The sequence below is a fragment of the Hemiscyllium ocellatum genome, chromosome 4 (assembly GCF_020745735.1).
Source record: "Hemiscyllium ocellatum isolate sHemOce1 chromosome 4, sHemOce1.pat.X.cur, whole genome shotgun sequence".
Taxonomy (NCBI): domain Eukaryota; kingdom Metazoa; phylum Chordata; class Chondrichthyes; order Orectolobiformes; family Hemiscylliidae; genus Hemiscyllium; species Hemiscyllium ocellatum.
The window spans coordinates 56516011-56528113 of record NC_083404.1 but is presented as its reverse complement, the minus strand read 5'-3'; the positions used below and the strand labels follow the sequence as shown (position 1 = coordinate 56528113).

At 46.9% G+C, this 12103-nt stretch overlaps 1 long non-coding RNA gene across 1 annotated transcript in view; it reads right to left on the bottom strand.

Annotated features, from left to right (window-relative positions):
* The window catches only part of LOC132815381 (uncharacterized), a 63534-nt gene that overhangs the window by 37115 nt on the left and 14316 nt on the right, over window positions 1-12103 (bottom strand). The gene's annotated exons all lie outside the window — the stretch shown is intronic.

Sequence of the window (12103 nt, the reverse complement as noted above, 5' to 3'; positions counted from 1 at the left end):
AGCCTTTTGTCTTTAACCAGTGCTGTCTGGCTAGGAGACTGCTTATGGGCTTGTGTCATGTTACACATGTCCTGACCCACCAGCATTAACCATGTACATGGCCCACTTCCACATAACTGGGCTAATGAATTCCTCATTGTTTACAGACAATACAACAATAGCTAACATAATCTAAGATTTCCATCTAATGAAATTTCCTTATTTCATGTTATGAGAGTGCTCCGAGCAGATTCACAAGTTGAAATTATAGAGCCATAGGTCATATTGCGATACTGGAATTGTTCCCACTGGAATAGGGAAGAACTAGAGATTTAAAACAAAGTGTTAAATACATAGATGGTTCTTGTGGTGGTGGTCCGTGACAATTCTCTCTGGTACTTTTGCATGTTGTAGCTGGGAGCTATGGATAGTGATGGTGGAAGCTCCAATGTTCTTCATGACTCATGGCTGACCAGGAACCTCTCCCGTTCTGATCTCCTGCCTTCGGCAAGAATTACAAGTTGGTAGACAACCTATTTGACCGGAATATGAACACATCTTCCATGGCTGTCACATCCAGGAGTTTCTGGCTCAGCAGCAGTGTTACCTCCTGCACCACAATATCTCCACCATAAGGGGGCAGGTGTCCCTCTAGCTGGAAAGTCGAGAGGAGATCAGAAATTCAGACAAGCGGTCATCAGTTTGACATTGTCATCGAGAGTGAGGAGAGACATAAGGAGAAACTGATTTGTGCAAATAGTTGATGGAGATGGATTGTGTTTCTATAGCAATTTTCTCTGGCACAAATCATCACATCTTCCAAGGTAAACTTCAGTAAATAGAGAAAGTGAGGTCTGCAGATGCTGGAGATCAGAGCTGAAAATATGTTGCTGGAAAAGCGCAGCAGGTCAGGCAGCATCCAAGGAACAGGAAATTCAACATTTCAGGCATAAGCCCTATTTGAAATAGAAGGCTAAGCTCTAGCCACAGAGGAAATCAGTGAAATTAATTCTGAATTCCTATAACAACCACTGCTAACAGCCTACTTCTGTGTTTTAAACTTTTGATTCTGCTCTTCCCATGTTGCATGTACAAATGCACAGTGGATGAAGCTGGGTGGGATTCCAACTCTCTTTGTGAAGTCCCATATCCTTTACTTCTCAGTTCCTAACGTTGAGAGGAGAGATGTTTTACCTCCTTAAGATGGGAATGGATCAACTGTGTACAGCAAATGATGTTTTTGTTTAAAATTAAGTATCTATGGGCTCCTTACAAATGTAAGGCTTATTCTCTGAGGCCGAACTTGAAATTCATTTGATTCAATTGGGCTGGAAAGACTATGCTCAGAAATCAGTGTTCACAGTGGAAGGAAGGCAATACCAGGGAGGAACTGTCCAACAAGAGGAGCGTGAATGTGGCTTCCTGAGGAATACTCTGTTCCCAATGCCATGCCCCTTGGAGTGCATGACTGCAAGGAAACCTCATACACACAATCCACCATCCCAACATCCCCAGTGCACAGCCAGCACGCCCACCAAAGTTTTCTTTGTGATTGTCCAACATGGCGCTAGTCTAACTCAGTGATTTTGAAATTATGTCAATTGCCCTCAGTTGGGAAGGCTACCTTCTAATCCTTCACACCCAGAGCATGAATAGAGCAAGGGAGTCAGGTAGGTGCAAGGGTTTCCATTCAGCTCAGGTAAACAGCCTCTCCACCCCTGAACTACCTACAGGACTAGGGGGATATTAACTTCCAGCCTAGATTTCCTGGCAGCTTGTGCGGTCAACAAGCTAAGGTGCAGACCAGGCACCAAGGACACCTGACTGTCCATGGTAATTCAGTGCCCTCCCTGAGCCTTGACACTCCATCCAGGTCAGTACCACAGCACACAGGGTCTACAGAAATGGCTAAATCACAATCTGTATCTATCTGGGGACAAAGTCTTGTACAATGGTTTGAATTTGGAATTTGATAGCTTGTATTACAGAATCAAAAGTAGCCTTCAAAATGGAAATGGCTAGAGAATTGAAGAGAAAGAATTTTCATGCCAATGGAGTGGGACTGATCTTTCAGAGTCAGTGGTGGGCTGAATGGCCTATCATTTATAATTCTAATATTAAACACCTAATTTCTAACTCATGCCCAAACCAAAAGAAATGAAACTGAGTTGGGTGCCATGGTAATGTAGGTACTGCCAGGTCAGGCAGTATCAGTAAAGACAGAATTGGAGGCTGAGATTGTCTCTTTCTCTGGCTCATTGTATCACGGGTGGAGGGCAAGAGTTGTGCTCGGTGCTCCTACCACTGAGAAATCTCACCAGATTGTACACCAATTTGTTTATTAAGATCTAGGTGACACATTTTGTTAGAGACAAAAAAAAACTGCAGATGTTGGAATCCAAGAGAGACAAGCAGGAGGCTGAAAAAACACAACAAACCAGGCAACATCAGGAGGTGGAGAAGTCAATGTTTTGGATGTAACCCTTCTTCAAGACTTCAGCTGGTTTCCTGGCCTATCACAGGCCTCAACTCTGACAAACCTGTTCTCCAGAATCAGTCAGTCAGAGTCAAGGAACCTCAGGTCCCAAAGATGGTTGGTGGAGAGAACCTTTTTAGAGCCTATTTGAGTCCAGCAATGGCTAGCTATGGGAGGCTGATGGTGTGTACAGAGAGGAGAAGGGTCAATTCTCATAACTTTATTAAGATATTAAACAGTATACGTGTAGCTTATATGTTTTATTGCAAACCAGAGCTTATATTCTTTCCCACAAACTTAACTAGAACGTATTTGTACATCCACTAGGGTCTCCGACACTCTCCGAGTAGTCACAGAACATAAAAGCAAATACCCGGTCAGAAAAACTGATGCTGCTAACAAAAGTTGACACTGGCCAAGCACTCTACTCTCTCTCTCGATGACATCACCACATCCTTGATATAGTGTCTGCTTCTGCAGTGGTTGGTTTCTGCAGTTGTCACTGGCTGCTTGCCCTAAGGATTTTCTTCTTATCTAGAATAGAATCTCTACAGTGTGGAAGCAAGCCCTTTGGCCCAACAAGTCCACACTAACCATCCAAAGAGTATCCCACCCAAACCCATTTCCCTATCCTACCGCTCTACATTTACCCCTGACTAATGCATCTAACCTAAACATCCCTGAGCACTGTGGGCGAATTATTATGAGCAACTCACCTATCCTGCACATTTTTATATTGTGGGAGGAAACTGGAGCACCCAGAAAAAAAAACATACAGATATGGGGAGAATGGGCAAACTCCACCCAGGCAGTCACCCAAGGCTGGGATTGAACCTGGGTCCCAAGTACTGTGAGGCAGCAGTGCTAACCACTGAGCCACCATACCACCCCTGTAAGTAAGAGTTACATTACAGTAAAGTATTGACTGCCTTTTGTGGTCCATAATACATACAAGTTTGTAAAAGTCTGATAGCTAAAGGCAACAATTAAATTGAACTCATTTACTTGACAGGAAGAGAAAGCCGATAATAGGATAATAGGGTGAGGTCTTCAGTTGGTCAGTGTGGACTTGTTGGGCTGAAGGGCCTGTTTCCACACTGTAGGGATTCTATGAATTCTATAACACCTATACTCAATGCCCTAACTAAGCATACCAAACGCCTTCTTCCAACCCTGTCTACTGAGACTCCATGTTTAAGGAACTGGGCACCTGCAGCCCTCGGTCTGTTTGTTCAGCAACGGTCCCCAGGTGTGTACCAACCAGGCTGGTAGAAATATGGAATGCACTGCCTCAGAGGGTTACGGAAGCAGGTAATCTCTCAACATTTAAGAAACATCTGAATGAGCACCTAAAATGTTAGGGCTACGGACAGGGCAGGTAAATGGATTAAGTGCAGTTTGCTGATGTAGGTCAACATAAACATGGTAGGCTGAAGGGCTCTGTTTGACTCTAAGAGGATCTAACTCCTCACCATTGGATGCCCTGAAGAGTAAGCTGTTAGTCAGGAGGATGCTGAGAAAGAGAGGTACCAGCCGCTGACATACTACTGGGAATACTCAGTGTAAAACTGCTGACACACACAGGGAAAAACAGCTTGTGAACTGGGAATCACCTGAGTTCAGGTACTGGCCTGAGCCGATCAGAACCGGTTGGTACCAACTAAGTTCTGCAAAAGATGAGATAATACAAAACCTAATGCTACCTAAATCTCTAGTCCAGGGTCAATAAGTTAGAGGCATGTGATAGGTGGATGAGTCTGAACCAATGGGAAGGAGACAGCATAACTCAAGGGATGGGATCTGAGGATGGAAAGCGGTGGGTGCTATGGGATAGTAAGGGATCACCACCACCAAACACATATTCCCCTCACTCCACTGTCTGCATTTCGCAGGGATCATTCCCTCCAGGACACACTAGTTCATTCCTTGTGCATCAACACTTGCCCCCACCCTCCCCAAACCCCCCGGGACCCCTTCCCACAGCACCTTTCCATATAACTGTGGAAGATGCAAAACCTGACCCTTCACCTCCTCCCTGCTCACCATCCAAAGGTCTAAACAGTATTTCCAGATGAAGTAGCATTTCACCTCTACTTCCTCTAATCTTGTGTATTGCATTCGCTGCACCCAATGTGGCCTCCTCTACATTAGTGAAACTAAATGCAGACTGGGTAACCTCTTTGCAAAACACCTCCAGTCCATGCGCATGACCCTGACTTTTCTATAGCCAGTCAGTGTAACACAGCACCTTCTCACACGCCCACTTGTCTGTCCTCAAGAGTAAGTGATGCCGGAGAGTCAGAGTTGGAAAAGGTGGCGCTGGAAAAGCACAGCATGTCAGGCAACATCCGAGGAGCAGGAGAGTCAGCGTTTTGGGCATAAGCCCTGCATAAGGAATGTGGAGGAGGGAAGGGGAGATAAATAGGAAGGTGGGGTTAGGGCTGGTGGGAAGGTAACTGAGAAGGCCAACAGGGGGATGCAGATGAGGGGGGGGTGTGATTGTGGTAGGTCAGTGCAACATCAAACTTTTCTCCTGCCACCTCTGCCTCCGTGCTTATTTTTTCAATTGTGACTCCCACCCACCCTCCGAGAAGCCCTTCTCCTGCCTCAAAACTACTCCATCCACTTGGACACCCTGCCCTGATCTCTTATCCACCCTCAACCTTTTCATCTCCAACTGCTGTCATGTCAATGGCCACCTCAACCTGTCCACCCCTCTCACCCACTCCAACCTCTCACCCTTGAAATGCGCAGCCCTCCACCCCTTCCACTCCAACCCAAACCTCACCATCAAACCAGCGGACATGGGGAGGGTTCAGTGGCAGTTTGGTGTACTGACCTCTACACTGCTGATGCCAGGCACCAACTCACGGACACCTCCTCCTACTGCCCCCTCGACCACGATCTAACCTCTCATCACTAAGTCATCATCTCCCAAACTATCCCCAGCATCATCAATGTAGGGGACCTCCCATCCACAGTCACCAGCCTCATAGTCCCGGAACTCCACACTGTTCCAGTCCTACCTCTTACCCAGAATTCATAAACCTGACTGCCCTGGTCAGCATATCATCTCTGCCTGCTCCTGCCCCACTGAACTTATCTCCTCATATCTCAACACTGTCTTGTACCCTTTGGCCCATGAACTCCCCATATACTTTCAGGACACCACCCAGGTCCTCCAACTCCTCCATGATTTTCGTTTCCTCAGCCCACAGTGCCTCATCTTCACCATGAACATCCAGTCCCTATACTTGTCCATCCACTTGACGAAGGCCTGCAAGCTCTCAGTTACTTCCTCTCCTGCTGGCCCAACCATTCCTCCTCCACTGACACACTCACTGAATTGGCTGAACTGGTCCTCACCATCAACAACTTCCTCTTTGAATCTTCCCACTTCCTTCAGACCAAAGGGGTAGCCATGGGCGTCTGCTTGGACCCTGGCTTTGCCTGCCTCTTCATAGGATACGGGGAATAGATCATCTTCTGGTTACACTCCCAACCCTGCTCCTGTAAAAATGCTATCCCTTCCTTACTCCAAAGCCCTCCGCCTCCACTGTATCTGCTCCCAAGAGGAGCAATTCCACACCTGGACATCCCAGATGGCCTTAAAAATGTGTTGCTGGAAAAGCGCAGCAGGTCAGGCAGCATCAAAGGAGAAGGAGAATCGACATTTCGGGCATAAGCCCTTCTTCAGGAATGAGGAGGGTGTGCCAAGCAGGCTAAGATAAAAGGTAGGGAGGAGGGACTTGGGGGATGGGCATTGGGAATGCGATAGGTGGAAGGTGGTTAAGGTGAGGGTGATAGGCCAGAGAGGGGGTGGGGTCAGAGAGGTCAGGAAGAAGATTGCAGGTCAAGAAGGTGGTGCTGAGTCTGAAGGTTGGGACTGGGAAAAGGTGGGGGGAGGAGAAACAAGGAAGATGGAGAAATCTGCATTCATCCCTTGTGGTTGGAGGGTTCCTAGGCGGAAGATGAGGTACTCTTCCTCCAGGCGTCATGTTACCATGGTCTGGCGATGGAGGAGGGCAAGGACCTGCATGTCCTTGGCGGAGTGGGAGGGGGAGTTAAAGTGTTCAGCCATGGGGCAGTTGGGTTGGTTGGTGCGGGTGTCCCAGAGATGTGCTCTGAAATGTTCCGCAAGTAGGCGGCCTGTCTCCCCAATGTATAGGATGCCACATCGGGTGCAGCGGATGCAGTAAATGATGTAGGTGGAGGTGCAGGTGAATTTCTGATGGATACTGAAGAATCCCTTGGGGCCTTGGAGGGAAGTGAAGGGGGAGGTGTGGGCGCATGTTTTGCATTTTTTGCGGTTGCAGGGGAAGGTGCCGGGAGTGGAGGTTGGGTTGGTGGGGGGTGTGTATCTGACAAGAGAGTCACGGAGGGAGTGGTCTTTCCGGAACACTGATAGGGGTGGGGAGGGAAATATATCTTTGGTGGTGGGGTCCGTTTGGAGGTGGCGGAAATGACAAAGGATGATCTGATGTATCTGGAGGTTGGTGGGATGGTAGGTGAGGACTAGTGGGGTTCTGTCCTGGTGGTGATTGGAGGGGTGGGGTTCAAGGGCAGAGGAGCGGAAAGTGGAGGAGATGCGGTGGAAAGCATCATCAACCACGTCTGAGGGGAAATTGCGGTCTTTGAAGGAGGCCATCTGGGTTGTTCGGTATTGGAATTGGTCCTCCTGGGAGCAGATGCGGCGAAGGCGAAGGAATTGGGAATATGGGATGGCGTTTTTACAAGGAGCAGGGTGGGAAGAGGTGTACTCAAGGTAGCTGTGGGAGTCAGTCGGTTTATAGTATACGTCTGTGTTGAGTCGGTTGTCCGAGATAGAGATGTAGAGGTCTAGGAAGAGGAGAGAGGAATCTGAGACGGTCCAGGTAAATTTGAGGTCGGGGTGGAAAATGTTAGTAAAGTGGATGAACTGTTCAACCTCCTCGTGGGAGCACGAGGTAGCGCCAATACAGTCATCAATGTAGTGGAGGAAAAGATGGGGGGGTAGTGCCAGTGTAGCTGCAGAAGATGGACTGTTCCACATATCCAACAAAGAGGCAGGAATAGCTAGGGCCCATGAGGGTGCCCATGGCTACTCCTTTGGTTTGGAGGAAGAGGAAGGATTGGAAGGAGAAGTTGTTAAGAGTGAGGACCAGTTCAGTCAGTCAAAGGAGAGTGGTACTGGTTGGTTCGGCGGGAAAGGAAGAAGCGGAGGGCTTTGAGGCCTTCATGATGGGGGATGGAGGTGTACAGGGACTGGACATCCATGATGAAGATAAGGTGTTGGGGGCCAGGGAAGCGAAAATCATGGAGGAGGTGGAGGGCGTGGGTGGTGTCCCGAACATAGGTGGGGAGTTCTTGGACTAAGGGGGACAGGACTGTGTCAAGGTATGCAGAAATGAGTTCGGTGGGGCAGGAGCAGGCTGAGACAATGGGTTGGCCGGGGCAGTCAGGTTTGTGGATTTTGGGCAGGAGGTAGAAACAGGCGGTGCGGGCTTGTGGGACTATGAGATTGGAGGCAGTGGATGGGAGATCCCCTGAGGTGATGAGGTTGTGGATGATCTGGGAGATGATGGTTTGGTGGTGGGAGGTGGGGTCATGGTCAAGGGGGTAGTAGGAGGAGGTGTCCGTGAGCTGGCGTTTAGCCTCAGCAATAACCCAGATGGCCTCCTACTTCAAAAACTGTAATTTCCCCTCCCCACGTGATCAACAATGCCCTCAAGCATATCTCCTCCACTTCTCGCACCTCCACCTTTGAACCCCACTCCTCCAACAGCACCAAGGAGAGTACCTCCCAGTCCTCACCTTCTATCCCACTAATCTCCAAATACAATGCATCATCCTCCCTCATTTCCACACCTACAATCAGACTCCATCACCAAAAATATATTTCCCTCCCCACACTTATCTGTGTTTCACAGAGATCATTGCCTCCATGACTCCCTCTTAGGTCCACAACCCCCACTAACCCACCCTCCACACCTAGCACCTTCACTTGCCACCACAAGAGCTGTAAAACCTGCACTCACACCTCCCCCCTCATCTCCATCCAAGGCCCCAAAGATCCTTCCACATCCCACAGAGGTTTTCCTGCATATCCATATACATCATCTATTATGCCCGTTGCTCTTGATGTGGTCTCCCCTACATTGGGGAGACAGGACACCAACTTGTGGAACATTTCAGAGAACATCTCTGGGACACATGCACCAATCAACCCCACTGCCCTGTGGCTGACCACTTCAACTCCCCCTCCCACTCCAAGGACACGCAAGTCCTAGGCCTCCTCCACTGCCAAATCCAAGCCACCTGACATCTGAAGGAAGAACGCCTCATCTTCCGCCTTGGGGCCCTTCAACCAAATGGCATCAACATCGACTTCACCGGTTTCCAAATCTCCCCTCCCCCCCCAGCTCATCCCAGATCCAACACTCCAACTCAGCATCACCCTCTTGAATTGTCCTACCTGTCCATCTTCCTTCCCACCTATCTCCTCCACCCCACCCACCAACCTATCATAATCACCACCCACCTGCATCTACGTATCACCTTTGCAGCTATCTTCTTCCCATCCCTACGCTCACCCTCCTACCTTTCTCTCAGCCCCCTGCTCCCTCTACATTCCTGATGAAGGGCTAACACCGGAAACATCGATTTTCCTGCTTCTTGGATGCCGCCTTACCTGCTGTGCTTTTCCAGCACCACACTTCTCGATACTTGATGGTCCTTGGCATGCTGCAGTGTTCCAGCAAATCACAGTGCAAACTGGAGGAGCAACATCTCATCTTCAAACTCAGCAGTTTACAACCTTCTGGGTTGAGCATTGAGTTTAAAACCTTTAAATTGTTAACCCATGTCTTCGCTTTATTTTAGGTTTGCTTGTTACATTCTCTGTCACCTTCTCTTACCTTCCCCCACCTCAGTATGACTGTCTCTTCTAGTCTGGCACTTAGACAGACCATTGTTCTGCCATTCTCACATTCCAATCACTTGATCTGAACTGCCAACATCTTTTCTCCCCCAGCACTCCAACACTCCCCATTACCATTGCAGAAATATTGCCCCCTCCACACTTCACTTTACTTCTGAAGACGAGTCATCTTAGCTCAAAACGTTAGCTTGCTTTCTTTAAATGGATATTATTTAACTTGTTTTAATCTCTAGAATTTTTTGTTTTCAGTGTGGTGACCAGAACTGAACACAATATTCTATACGTGGCCTAACCAATGTTTTATAAAGTTGTAACAAGACTTTCTTGCTCTTATATTCTACACGCTGGCTAATGAAGGCAAACATCCCATATGCCTTCTTTACCACCCTGTCTACCTGTGCTGACACCTTCATGGATCTATGGATTTGTACATCAATATCCCTTTGTTCTTCAATACTCCATATGGACCTATCATTCACTGTGTATATCCTTCCCTATTGGATTTCTCAAAATATATCACTTATCAGGATTAAATCCCATCTGCCATTGCTCTGCCTTTCAGACCTCCAAGGCTGCGCTGACACATTTTACCCTTCGATACTAAAACTGCCTTCTCTCACAGGATCTGTATTCCTCCATTTCCTTCCTATTCATATATTGTCCAGGTGTTGCTTGAATGCCGCTATTGTATCTTCTTCCACCACCTCCTCTGGCAGCATGTTCCAGGCACTCATCACCCCTTGTGTGAAAAACTTGTTTTGCACATCTCTTTTAAATATCCCCCTACCCCACACCTTGAACCTGTGTCCTCTAGTAGTTGACTCCTTCACCCTGGGAAAAAGTCTCATACTTTCCATTCTGTCCATGCCATTCACAGTCTTATAAATATCTATCAGGTGACCCCTCAACCTCCTGCATTCCAGTGAAAACAAACCCGGTCTATCCAACCTTTCTTCATACCTAAAATTCCCCATACCAGGCAACATCCCAGTAAACATTTTCTGTACTTTCTTAAAAGCATCCACATCCTTCTGGTAGTGTGGTGAATGAGAACTGCACACAATATTCCAAGTGTGACTGAACTAAAGTTCTATAAAACTTCAGCAGTTTGTCTATCTTTATAGTCAATGTCCCTTCCTGTACACTTAGATCCTTCTGCATATCAATATCCTTCTGCCACTCACTGTATAATTTCCATCTGTACTTGACCTATAAAATGCATCACCTCACAATTGTTAGATTAAACATTATCTGCCATTTTTCTTCCCATGCCCCAACTGATCTACATCCTGCTGTATCCTCTGACAATCCTCCTCACTGTCTGCAACTACACCAAATCATTGTGTTGTCTACAAAATTAATAATTAGAGTAGTTATGTTTTCCTCCAAATCATTTATGAAAATCACAAACAACAGATGTCCCAACAGTGATCCCTGTGTAACACCATGAGTGACAACCCTCCATTCCAAAAATCATCCATCCACACTACTGTCTATCTCCAATGACTAAGCCAGTTCTGTATCCATCTTGCCAGCTGACTGACACCATGTTACCACGTGATTTCACCTTTTGTACCAGTCTGCCATAAGAAACCTTGTAGTCCATGTAGACAACATCAATTGCTTTTCCTCACCAATCATTTTCATCAGCTCCTCAAAAAAACTAGATTAAGTTAGTGAGGCACGACCTGGGGGTTGATGCACCATTATGCCTGCTAAAGCAGCTGATACTTCCTCCTTATTAATCTTAACATGTTATAGAAGCTCAGCATCCCAAACAAAATGCCTGACTGCAATGCCATTCTCCTTTGTGAATACAGATGAGAAATATTAAGATGAGAAGCATTTAAGACGTCACCCACTCCTCAAGTTCCACACACAGATTGCACCTTTGGTTTCTAATATGTCTACCAGTTCCCTGGTAATCCTTTTACTCTTAATATACTCATAAAAAAGCTTAGGGCTTTTCTTTGATTTTCTTTTACCTCTCATGAAGAGAGGGGATTCAGGGAGTTCAGAGGCAAAGAACTGCCACCTCCCCCTCTGTGTCTCTAAATTCCCTCACCTTAAACACTGGAAAATGCATCCAGCATCTAATTGGTGGTGTGGTGACAAGGTGGACAGTATCTCCCCAGAGCAAACTCACCCAATTATTTCCCTTTCTCACCCCATCTCTTTCTGGCTTCAAGGATTGAAAGCCTGTCCTTAGTCTCAAGGTTTATTATTTCTCATTTGAATTTTTCTTCGTGACGATGCAGTACTAGAGCTTTTGAGTTAAGGCTGAATAAGTTGGGGCTTTTTTACCTTCTTCACCACCCTGTCTACCTGTGACTCAACTTTCAAGGAGTTATGAACCAGTACTCCTAGATCTCTTGGTTCTATAACACTCCCCAGACCACTGCCATTGATTGTGTAGGTTCAGCCCTGGTTTGACCCACCTAAATGCAACACCTTGCATTTATTTAAATTAAACTCCATCTTCCATTCATCAGCCTACCAGTCTAGTTGATCAAGAGCTTGCTGTATTCCCAGATAACCTTCTTCACTGTCCACTATAAAAGCAATCTTGGCGTCATCCACAAACTTACTAGCCATATCTCATCCAAATCATTTATATAAATGATGAATAACAGTGGACCCAACAATGATCCCTGTGGCACATTGCTGGTCATAGGCCTCCAGTTTCAAAACAACCTTTACCACCACCCTCAATCTTCTACATTAAAGCC